The sequence below is a fragment of the Mytilus galloprovincialis genome, chromosome 1 (genome assembly GCF_965363235.1).
Source record: "Mytilus galloprovincialis chromosome 1, xbMytGall1.hap1.1, whole genome shotgun sequence".
Lineage (NCBI taxonomy): Eukaryota > Metazoa > Mollusca > Bivalvia > Mytilida > Mytilidae > Mytilus > Mytilus galloprovincialis.
Window position 1 is genome coordinate 21088760 of NC_134838.1, and position 12047 is coordinate 21100806.

Genomic DNA, 12047 nt, shown 5'->3' on the forward strand with positions numbered 1-12047 from the left:
CTCCCTGTTTATTTTATTTTTTTTTATTTCAGCAAATTTGATGACTTTGCTAAAAAAAAGGCTTCTTGAAAAATATATATTTAAATGAATGAAAATGCATCCATGGGACACAGATGATGGATCCCCATTTGTATATAACGTCATAAAGGGACATAACTCAAGAACCATAGAACACTACCCAAATTAGTACTTGATCAGAGTTTTGTGGTAATTAGCATTGCGTATATTTCATAACATTTGGTTGAGGCACACTATGTTAGAGAACAGAAACTAATTTTGGGATGTACATATGAACGGACAGGGGTAAAACTTAATGGTCTTTCTGCTACGGTGGGGGTATAGTAAATGTAACAGTAAATGATCATTTAAGAACAAGATCATCAAAATATAGACAAATAACTTCAGCAATGCTAGGACTAAATAGATCACTTCTCCTGAAATAAGTCAAGATATGCAAGGCTCATAATTTTACGATAAGTAATGGTATAGTCTATGAATGAGAAATCAAAATGTAACTGTGACTATTCATTATACATGTATATCTAAATATCATTTACTCAATATGTGCAAACACAGCCAATATCAGAACTGTAGATTGTGAACTTCCATCATCAGTACCTAGAATAAGCTCAATCTATAATTAGTTAAAGGGACCAGGATTATAATTTAATAGGCCAGAAGCGCATTTCGTGTACATTAGACTCATCAGTGACGCTCAGATCAAAATAGTTATAAAGCCAAACAAATATCCTTTATACCAGTACAAAGTCCTTAGTAACCAGTGGCGGATCCAGAACTTTTCCTAAGGGGGGCCCCGCTGACTGACCTAAGGGGGCCCGCTCCAGTCATGCTTCAATGATTCCCTATATAATCAACCAAATTTTTCCCAGGAAAGGAGGGGCCCGGCCCCCCCCCCCCCCCCCCCCCCCCCTGGATCCGCCTATGGTAACTACAAGTGATTTCAATGCACCTGACGTTACAAGAAAGGTATAGAGTAAAATGGGTAATATGTCAGAGAGACAACAACCCTACAAAGAGCAGATATCAGCTGAAAGCCACTATAAATGGGTCTTCAATGCATCCAGAAAATCCCACACCAAGAGGTGGGCTTCAGCTGGCTCCTTAATGAAAATTTGTACTATTTAAGTGAAAATGGAATTCATACTAAACTCCAAAACATATTCATGAACTAAAATTACTGCTGTTATGACTAGGAACTAAGTGTTCTATTGATTGCAATCAGGATGATGGCTGATCCATAAGTCAGAAAATATAGTCTGAATAATTCTGGTTAACCCTAAACGTTTGAATTCAAATATGTGAAATATATTCAAAATATGGAAAACATCTTTCTTTAAATTAGATACAAACCAAAGGAAGGGCTTTGAGATTTCCCAAAGAAGGCTTAGACGTTTAATTTTTCCAAATTCAGTATGACAAATGTGTCTGAAGAAGAGCGAGTCCCTGCTTTACTGATTTTCAATAGAAACCAACAGCTATTACATGCCTGCACCAGATGTTTTATTTGTCTCTGTCTTGATCATTATATAACATTCTGGTTTTTTTTTGTAATTTTCTTTTGTGTCTAGGGAAGACTATCAATGATTATTTGCCTTCAAAAGAAGATTGTGGTTTTGTAGGTTTTAGAGTAATTATGTCATGATCTCTAGTCAATTCACTTTATTTTTCATTCTCCATATGTTATCTTTATAAAAAGAGATTAGTTTTAGTTAAATTTACGTTTTTTTTGTTTACATGTACATTAGCATGATAATTTAAACCATGGACAAAATATAATGGACTTTCATCCAAGTATAACTTGGAATATGAAGGATAAGATTCATTCTTAAGTAATGGAACCTGAGGCTCAAGAAGATATAACAATTTCTGAGATGCCTAGTTGCACATCAGGAAATGAATGGTAAATGTAACATCTTCCAAGAGTGTAATTTAAAAGTAGAATATACTTCTGCTGTTCCAAACATTTCTCCTCTGACTTTCTCCATTGCTGTCTTTGACCAAGGATTTAAAACTACATGTATTAGTTATATCCATGTAACAAAATATTTACACAAAAATTCTCTAAAACTTTATTCATCACAGGATTAAATTTTCTTACTACATTGTAGTACAAATGATCTACAAGACTCAGGTCAACATAGACTTTCAATAATTACTCTGACTTGACTGGATTCTCAGTCTCTGTCTCTTTCTCTCTCTTTGGCTAACGTTACGGTACCCAAATTGCAACGAGTACCCAAATTGCACCTATTAAGCAAAACTAGCAGTGGAAATCTTACAAGATTTCCTAGAGACTAAACAAGTTGTATTTTTATGATCCGATAGTATGCACGTCTTTCAACATAGGTAAATATATTTAGATAAACACAAAACGTTTACAGTATTTATCAACAGATGAAGTGTTTTCTGAAAAAGCAAAATGTACTGAAACGTCACCATGCGACGTCATCAAAACGTCATCTTTTTAAAATTAGCAAATACAATATGGTTCAAGTATCCATTTCTTAAAAAAGAAGAGTATAAAGCATGGACAAATATCCAATTGTTAAAAATATTTGAAAAAAAATAAACAAAAGCTCTGTTATTCGACTTTTGACGATGCAAATTTAAACATGGATGCAATTTGGGTACCCCTCATTACAGAATCATTGATGGTTTGGAGGTTAGTTCAGACCAATTTTTCTATGATTCCATATGAATTGGAAATCAAATTGGTGTACCTATATAATAAAGAAGGATACTGCTACAAAATAAACACAAAATGGAAATGTTTGTCTTGATCATAAAAAAACGTAGTTGAAAAAACTGTCAAAATAGGTGCAATTTGGGTACCGTCACGTTAAGAGTCAATAAATAAAACTTGATGTTCAAATGACAATAAATTTTACTAGAGTAAAATGAAATGAGAAGTATACTTCAATGAGACAAAAAACTGACAATACAACAAAAACAAAGGCCAGCTAGAGCCAAAATCTTTGTAAGGCGTACTATCAATAGTATTATCTTTAAGACCATCCTTTTAGAAATACTTTCCAATTTCAGGGGGGTGGGGGATGAACTAATCGAAAAACTATGCAGTATTCAGAAAAATATATTTTACCAGTATTATCAACCATTCATTTGAAAAGGGTAGAGATTAAATTTGATCATCTTTGATAAGATTTTAGTCCATCTTTCATTAACTTCATTACTTGTTATCAACTATAATAAATTTCTATTCCTGTTCTCTTTCAAAAACTATGATTCATGCTGATTTTTAATACTACTATGCCCCACTTTTTAAAATTTTCCAGTATATATAAAACCTATGATATAGAAGATGAAATTTAATGTGTATTTCATGATAATTACTTTTTTAATAATAAAAAAAAAAATTCAAAGTAAACTAAATAGTTTAAATAATTTGAAAAATGTAATCAATTTTTAAGATACATTCAGAGAATAAGAAAGAGCTAGAATGTTGGATTATCTCCCATTGAAATCTTTAAAAAACAATTTTTTCTAAAAAAAAATGATATAAATTTGAGATCTTTGTTTTAAAGAGCACACAATTAATGTGATGCATGCAGAAGATATTTTGAAAAAAAGCTAAAAGGGCTAAAAACCTTATTGCAGAGAGAGAGAGAGAAAGATTTTATTTTTATCAATTTTTTCCTTCTTTAAATTTTTGTTCATCAATAGTTTTTCAAGCAATCATATGAAAAAAAATATCTTGTATATTTAAGACTAATTTAATAAAACAAATTTATTTACTTTAGTATATTGACTGATTCCTTAGTGTGGGGTACCAAATCACAGCTTAGAACAAAAAATAAAATGTAGAACTTACCAGCATCAAGAAATGATATTTTCCTCAGCAGAAAACATTAATATAAGCGCTGTCTATAAACATATAAGTGCTTCAAATCTTTATGGTACAAAAACTCAATGGAACTGCTCATGAAAGCTTAATTACCACAACTTTTATTATTTTTTTTTTATACTGAACAGAAGTTTTTGTTTGAACTAAGAGTTAAATGTGACAAAAATCCACTTGAGATTATTTACAGAAATTAACATTATAATAAATAAACAAACACTTTAACACCTGTTCTGTCTTACCTGACTAATAAATTAAAGGTGTAAGATTTATATAACTACCAGAAATACATATTACCTATGTTTAATTAATGATGCAGTTTGTGATTTCTATACATATTGTATTTGCACAATTTAGCACAAGTTTGAGAACAGATCTTAAGTGGTTTTGTGCATAGATTATTTACAAAAATATGGAACTTTCTACATTCATTGAAAGCATGTCAAAACTGAGTAGACTAAACATAATGCTGTAGACCTTCCTAATCAATGTCCGACATCTCAACTTGTAGAACTTTTTTGAGCCCATAATATTATACCAATATAAGCAAGATTAAGTATTAATGATGAGAATAGGCAAACATTTATAAGTACAGAAGAATAAGGATTACTGAAGTGCAATATTGATTTTAGGTCTGAAAGCCATGGCCAGAGTGCACTGCGAGGACGCATATTTAAATGGTTCAAAATCATTTGCAGCTGGATGATTGTGAATTTATATGCAAATACATGCATCTTATGTGGCCTGTAGTATTGTTATACAGATGTCAAAATTCTTCCACTGTGAATGTGCAATCAATATGAAAACTTGGAAAGCAAATAAACATTCATGATTAAAACAAACAAACTAAATACAATAAATAGACAAACCTCTTGATTTTTTAGAGACTTTCCTGTTATTAAAAGACATTTTTAGAACTTTCATTCACAATTATCCTATGGCTATAGTTTATGTTTTTACTGTTATACAGCAGGTTGTTGGAAATCACCATTCAAATGACTAAAAAGAAAGGCAAAAGATGTCCTTGACAAGGAAAAGGAAACACAGGACAAATGGAAGGAAGAAAACAATAACAGTTTTGGATTAATAGGGGTTTGTCTGGGCCCGTTTTTGTGGGGAACATTTGGTAAATTATATAGGGAATCACTGAAGCATGACTGGAGCAGTTCCCCTCTAAGGTAGTCAGTGGGCCCTCCATAGGAAAATTACTGAATCTGCTACTGAATGATAAATTAATTTCTGAATATTTCTACAATCTTTGGCTTTGCCATTATGATTATTTTTAACAGAACGTATGTGCAATTGTGAAATTATTTGACAGAATCTATAACAAAAGTAACCAAGTGTTGACCACGTGGTGTTGACCATCAATCTTCTAGGTAACCTTTCCACCTGAATTCACCTTGTCAGTTCTGTTTTACACCTGAGATATGATTATATTTTGTTGTAATTATCAGGTGAGAGAACTCATCAGTAATTTGTCTCATCCCTCATTAACTATGGACAGACCATATCACACCTGTTCTATAACCTCAGATACTTTATAATAAATAATAGGTTTAGACTAGAAAGTAGGTATTTTTGTCTCAGCTGATACTTATAAACAATACTTCCCAATCAGACCAATACTGATAGAAGGCATGCTAGGGTGATTTACAGGACCATCCATCACTTCTATTGATTTGTTCGTGTTTTACAAATAAACAGTATTGAATTGTTTTACATTTGTGATTTGGGGGCATTTTATAGCTGACTATGCGATTAGGGCTTTGCTCATTGTTGAAGTGAGTATTGTGACCTATAGCTGTTAATTTCTGGGTCATTTGGTCTATTGTAAAGAGAGATCTCATTGGCAATCATACCACATCTTCTTTTCATACCTGCCAACTGTCACTATTTGTGGGGGATTTCCCCATAGAGACTCCCAAATTAAAATTTTTAAAGAGCAATTATGCCCACAATTAAGTTTACAATGAATTGAGGCTTATAAAAGTATAAAGAAGCCAAAAAACAACATTACTCTGTATTTGAAGCCCCCCTTGAAGGTTTTTTTTAGGAGTATGGCAGCCATTTTGCATGCAAAACTCCCATGGTCATTTTGAAAACTTGGTAGATATGTCTTTTTTATAGAATATAAAATATTGAATTATTTGAAATACTAAGGTTTGGCTTCCCCAAGGCATAGTTTCTCTTCTATTAACTTATAAGTATTTGGCACATCTTTTCAGATTTTCAAAGCTCTTCAACTTGGTATTTCATTTGTCCTTCATCCAATTGTTCAATGCCAACAGTCAGTCTTGTGTAAATGAGACAGAATTGTACTCTTTGTATCTTTGATGAATTTTTTTGTAAGAGTTATCTCCCATACCCCAGGATCACCCCTTAAAACTACAAAGTCAAAAACAATATTAACATTACAACCCATCATAATTGATCTTTAATCTACTTGTCAATAATTGATATATGATCCACTCATAGCATTGTTGGAGTATTTGATTGTTGTTTGCATTATATCCAGTGGCAAATATTCAGGACAAGAAGAAAATCAATTAGGAAGGTCTACTTGGAAAAAAGGTTGGATAATGCAATGGCTAGATTGATTGCTGGTGTTATAAACTTTTTAATGACACTTCAGGGCTAATTCATGGCGGCCACTTTTAACTGATGGAGGAACCCAGAGTGCCCGGAGAAAACCACTGATCTTCAATAGGAAAACTGACAATCCTAGTCAAATAAGATTGGAGTGAGGTTCAAACTCACAATCTCAGTATTGACTTGCTAGTGATTACAGTAGTAGAACTAGTATACCACTTGGCCACCGAGGCCCGAATAATGCAATGGAAAAAGATATATAAGTTAAGTTTATCCATCAGGTAAATGGTCTAATATCTTCATTCAAAGATGGCACTTATAAATTAAAACAAATCAGAACAGTTCATGCTGTTTTAATGTAATTTACACCCAATCTCTTGACTTCATAATAACTATAATTACGTATCCATAAATGGTCAAATTTATGTATAAGGATGACATTTTCAAGGGACATTACTAATAAATTTCTGACTAAATTTGGTTAACAAAACTGAGGAGAATGAGATTATGTGGACCACAACAACAATTTCTATGTATCAGATTTCATCAGATTTACTGATAATTGCAACCCATCAAAAGACAGGAACACACTTTTTATCCTTTGAACCTTAATCAAAATCAAATGATTCGATTCATGACAGCTAATTTGCATAAAATTACAGACCACAGGCCAGAATTTTTTTAGGGTGAGGTTAATTGCTATCATTAACAACATAATAAATTTGACAATTTTGTCATTTTAGGAAATAAGTATATGTATTTATAATATAAATGTCTTATTTTCCACGGTGTTTTACAGTACTTCTAGCACAGATATTATAAATGTGTTTAGAAAGGTCAATAGAAGGTTTCTACCACTGGTCACTTTGTCACTTCGTTACTTAGTGCACATTCTTTCACCCAAAAAAAATATATGCAGCTTACATGTAAATAAACTATACTGCACAAACCTTTACCAAATATTCTTATACAATTAATAATATTTTGTCCTTCACTGTTGAACTTGATTGAATTATTGATATAAGAATATGAAGACGTGATATGATTGCTGATAAGAAAACTTCCCTTAAGAGACCAACAGACGAGCATATAAACAACTGTAGGTCAGTGTACAGCCTTCAACAATGAACAAAACCCATACTATATAGAAAGCTCTATATATATATATATATATATATATATAATTTAAAAGTAAAAAACACAAAAAATCACATCATAAATCGAACATTGTTTCTGTTAGCGCTTTCACCGCATCTCCAGCGGTTCATCAGACAGAATTGTTATCGTTAATAGTAACGACTTGTGACGTTACGTTATAGTAACGACTTGTGACGTTACGTTATAGTAACGTCATGCGGTAGTTGTATATATCTTACGGAATTTTATTAACGGACCGAATTTCACTTCCTATTTAGTGTGGGCTTATAAAGTTCAATAAAATATTGTTCCTTGGCTTCACGCGGAATTTTATCTTCGGTCCACATCTTAAAAAAGGGATATATTTTAAATTTTCCCTTTCCACATCGGTCAAAGTGTTCAGAACAGGGAGAATTTCGAATTGACGGGTCTTTTATCTGCTGTTTATGAACTCTCACTCTATCAATTAGTCTATTTGTTTGACCTATGTAGTTTTTATTACAAGTGGGACAGGTTGCACAATAAATGACATTTTCCGATTTGCAGTTCATGCTTTTATTCGGTTTGATTACTGTGCCGGATTTCAGAGTTTTACTTTGTCCCACTTCTAGCATTTCGCACGTTCCACATCTGGGATCCCCACATTTTTGTATTTCTGCTACCTTCTGTGTACTGAATTGTGCTCGTGTGAGAAGTTTCTTCAGATTTCTTCATATACTGTAAACCCACTGATACCCATCAGTATTTGGATTTTAGGTCATGTCACCCGTCACATACCAAACGAAATATTCCTTTTAATTTAGCCCGACGTATATGCACAATAGTAATAAATTTGGAGTTACGTGATAAGAGACTACAGGAATTGAAAAATTATCTAAAAAGACAAAACTACCCAGTCAGATTAATTGAAAATGGAATTAAAAATGCATTGAAAATTCCAATCGCTGAACTAAGAAAAACAGTATCAAGGGAAGACAAAAAAGATAAACAACAATCAATTCCTTTTGTTATAACTCATAATCCACGTAATCACCAGATCTTAAATTCTGCTAAAGGGTTTTTACCTATTCTTCACAAATCAGAGAAAATGAAAGATCTTGTCGACAAATCACAGCTTATTGGGAGCCGTCGACAAGCACCAAATCTGAAGAAACTTCTCACACGAGCACAATTCAGTACACAGAAGGTAGCAGAAATACAAAAATGTGGGGATCCCAGATGTGGAACGTGCGAAATGCTAGAAGTGGGACAAAGTAAAACTCTGAAATCCGGCACAGTAATCAAACCGAATAAAAGCATGAACTGCAAATCGGAAAATGTCATTTATTGTGCAACCTGTCCCACTTGTAATAAAAACTACATAGGTCAAACAAATAGACTAATTGATAGAGTGAGAGTTCATAAACAGCAGATAAAAGACCCGTCAATTCGAAATTCTCCCTGTTCTGAACACTTTGACCGATGTGGAAAGGGAAAATTTAAAATATATCCCTTTTTTAAGATGTGGACCGAAGATAAAATTCCGCGTGAAGCCAAGGAACAATATTTTATTGAACTTTATAAGCCCACACTAAATAGGAAGTGAAATTCGGTCCGTTAATAAAATTCCGTAAGATATATACAACTACCGCATGACGTTACTATAACGTAACGTCACAAGTCGTTACTATAACGTAACGTCACAAGTCGTTACTATTAACGATAACAATTCTGTCTGATGAACCGCTGGAGATGCGGTGAAAGCGCTAACAGAAACAATGTTCGATTTATGATGTGATTTTTTGTGTTTTTTACTTTTAAATTATATTTTCTGTACCAAGGACTTTTTATTTATCAAAATATATATATATATATATATATATATATATATATATATATATATATATATATATATATATATATATATATATGTCAACACGATTTAATAACAACATTTTCGTATTATAACATCTTATATCAGTACCGTTGTGCAAATCTTTAGACTGATATAATTTTTTCCTTATCTATCTGCATAGTATCGCCTATTTTAGACGATCCGGTACATAGTAAATTTGCTGGTTGGTCTTATATATATATATATATATATATATATATAAAAGTCTTCAGTACAGCAAAACGTTAAACGCCTCAAAAAGAAACCAAAAGCTGTATTTATTTAAGCTTAGCCAATGACAAATACTAAATAACATACACATATAAAATTTGAAAAAATTAAACATGTCTCTCTCAAAACATTCACCTAAACTGGGGCGGGGGTGTAACAGCACAACATTAGAACAAACTGTAACTGTATCGTGCCATTAAGGAGGAGTTGCGCTTATGAGATTTAAATTGGTTTGGCAGCTTCAGAAAGTTGTCTTTTTTATGTACACACAATGGACATCTGAGAACAGACAACAGACACCAAGTTATGGCAAACGCTCATCATGGCCTTTTAGACCAAATGAAGTAATGAAATCAAATGTTCACATCATGACCAAGAGGCTACTTAACTAATAAGGGTGATCCTAGTAAACCAAAAACTAACATATTTTACTAAATAAGAAGTATTTTTGAAAGTTCGTCATCTAAATTGGATAATCCAACTCACATTATGGATTCCTTCAGCAGAAATTACTGACTGGTATAATATAATAAGTATGAAAAACCATGATAATAGGACGTATTAGAGCTGCAAATCTTTAAAAAAAAATTATAACAAGTAATTCTTGATATCAATCCATTTCAAACTAGTTCTTACAAAATGATTTTTGAAGTACAAACTACATGCAATAGCATGGTTTAGATTAACAAATAAAAAGTGAAAATCAGACAAATAAGCAAGTAAGAGTATTGATTATTCTTATCCTTTGAAACTTTTTCTATTATGTATAAAACTAATTATTTCCGTACTGTTCAATGGTTCTCATAACGATTTCAAAACTTGTAATTCTGAACACAACACAACAAAAAAAATCTTTTTAAAATAATTAACCTTATTTACATAAATGGAGAACACATGATTTTTTTGTTATATGAATATTTTCCCAGTATTTTTCTGATATTTGGTTATTTCTAAGCATATTGCTGATATATAGGTAGTTCCTAAAATATGTCTGATGTATGGCTTTTTCACAGTAGTTCTTTAATATGTGGTTATTTCCCAGTGTTTCTACGATATATGGTTATTTCCCAGTATTTCAACAATATATCTCTGACATATTAGGTTAATTCCCAATGTCATCTCTGATATATGATTATTCCCCAGGATATCTCAGATATATAGTTATTACACAGATATCTCTAATTTATAGTTTTTACCCAGGATATCTCTTATATATTGTTATTCCTTAGTTTATCTCTGATATATGGTTATTTCCCAGTATTTCTCTGATATATTGTTGTGTCTAAGTATTTCTCTGATATCTAGTTATTCCTCAGGATATCTCTGATATATTGTTATGTCTTAGTATTTCTCTGATATCTAGTTATTCCTCAGGATATCTCTGATATATTGTTATGTCTAAGTATTTCTCTGATATCTAGTTATTCCTCAGGATATCTCTGATATATTGTTATGTCTAAGTATTTCTCTGATATCTAGTTATTCCTCAGGATATCTCTGATATATTGTTATGTCTTAGTATTTCTCTGATATCTAGTTATTACCTAGGATATCTCTCTTATGGTTATTAACAGTATTTCTCTAATGTATAAGTACTTCCCAGTATTATTTCTGATATCTAGTTATTTCCCAGTATATCTCTGGTAAAAGGTTATCCTCAGGATATATATATTGATGTTATTCCATGTTTTTTTACCAATCATCCTTTCCCACTGATGACATTTTTTAGATATAACTGTCCTGACATGGACATTTGTGTGAAATAAACAACAACATCAATATTGCTATCATTAATTAACGACATCCATAGCTGAAAGAACATGCTACATAAAGTAGCCAAAAGAACGGAAAAGGATTAACTTGAAAACCCATATTTAATCGTATACCATAAATCTTCATTTCCACTTTTTTTTATTAATGGCGGAATTTTTTTCAATTCAGAATTTACAGTATGTTAATAAATCAATTTGGTTGGCAAGGTGATTTATAATCCAAAAATAATCAGACATTATTTCATTAAACAATCGGTGCACAGACTTGTGCGTTAAAATTAACACCAAAAGTTTGAAGTAAGATCTATAACTTTTCAGCTAAGCTGCAATTAAAACTGGTATACCAAGACAGGAAATTTGTCATTTTTCAAATAAAACTTTTATCAAGACCAATAAACACTAAAAATCTTGAGAAAAAAGATGAAAGCTGTCAAACAAGACAGTAAACTGAGTTAATAAATCTTTGATAGGAAATGCAATGCATGGTTAAAAGCACATACTTTATTTTAAACAATCATCATCAACTTAAAACTTTAAATACAAATTCATATGTCAATATAAA

The 12047-nt window shown here is 31.8% G+C and overlaps 1 protein-coding gene across 3 annotated transcripts in view; it reads right to left on the reverse strand.

The window, feature by feature from the left end:
* LOC143068875 (neuroglian-like) overlaps positions 1-12047 on the reverse strand; it is a 123190-nt gene that overhangs the window by 83754 nt on the left and 27389 nt on the right. The window contains exon 1 of one of the 3 annotated variants that reach the window (XM_076243229.1): positions 3851-3983. The exons of the other annotated variants lie outside the window; for them this stretch is intronic. The gene's annotated coding sequence lies outside the window, so the exon portion shown is untranslated. Of the gene's footprint in view, positions 1-3850; positions 3984-12047 lie in introns of those variants that run through there. 3 annotated transcript variants of the gene reach the window in all.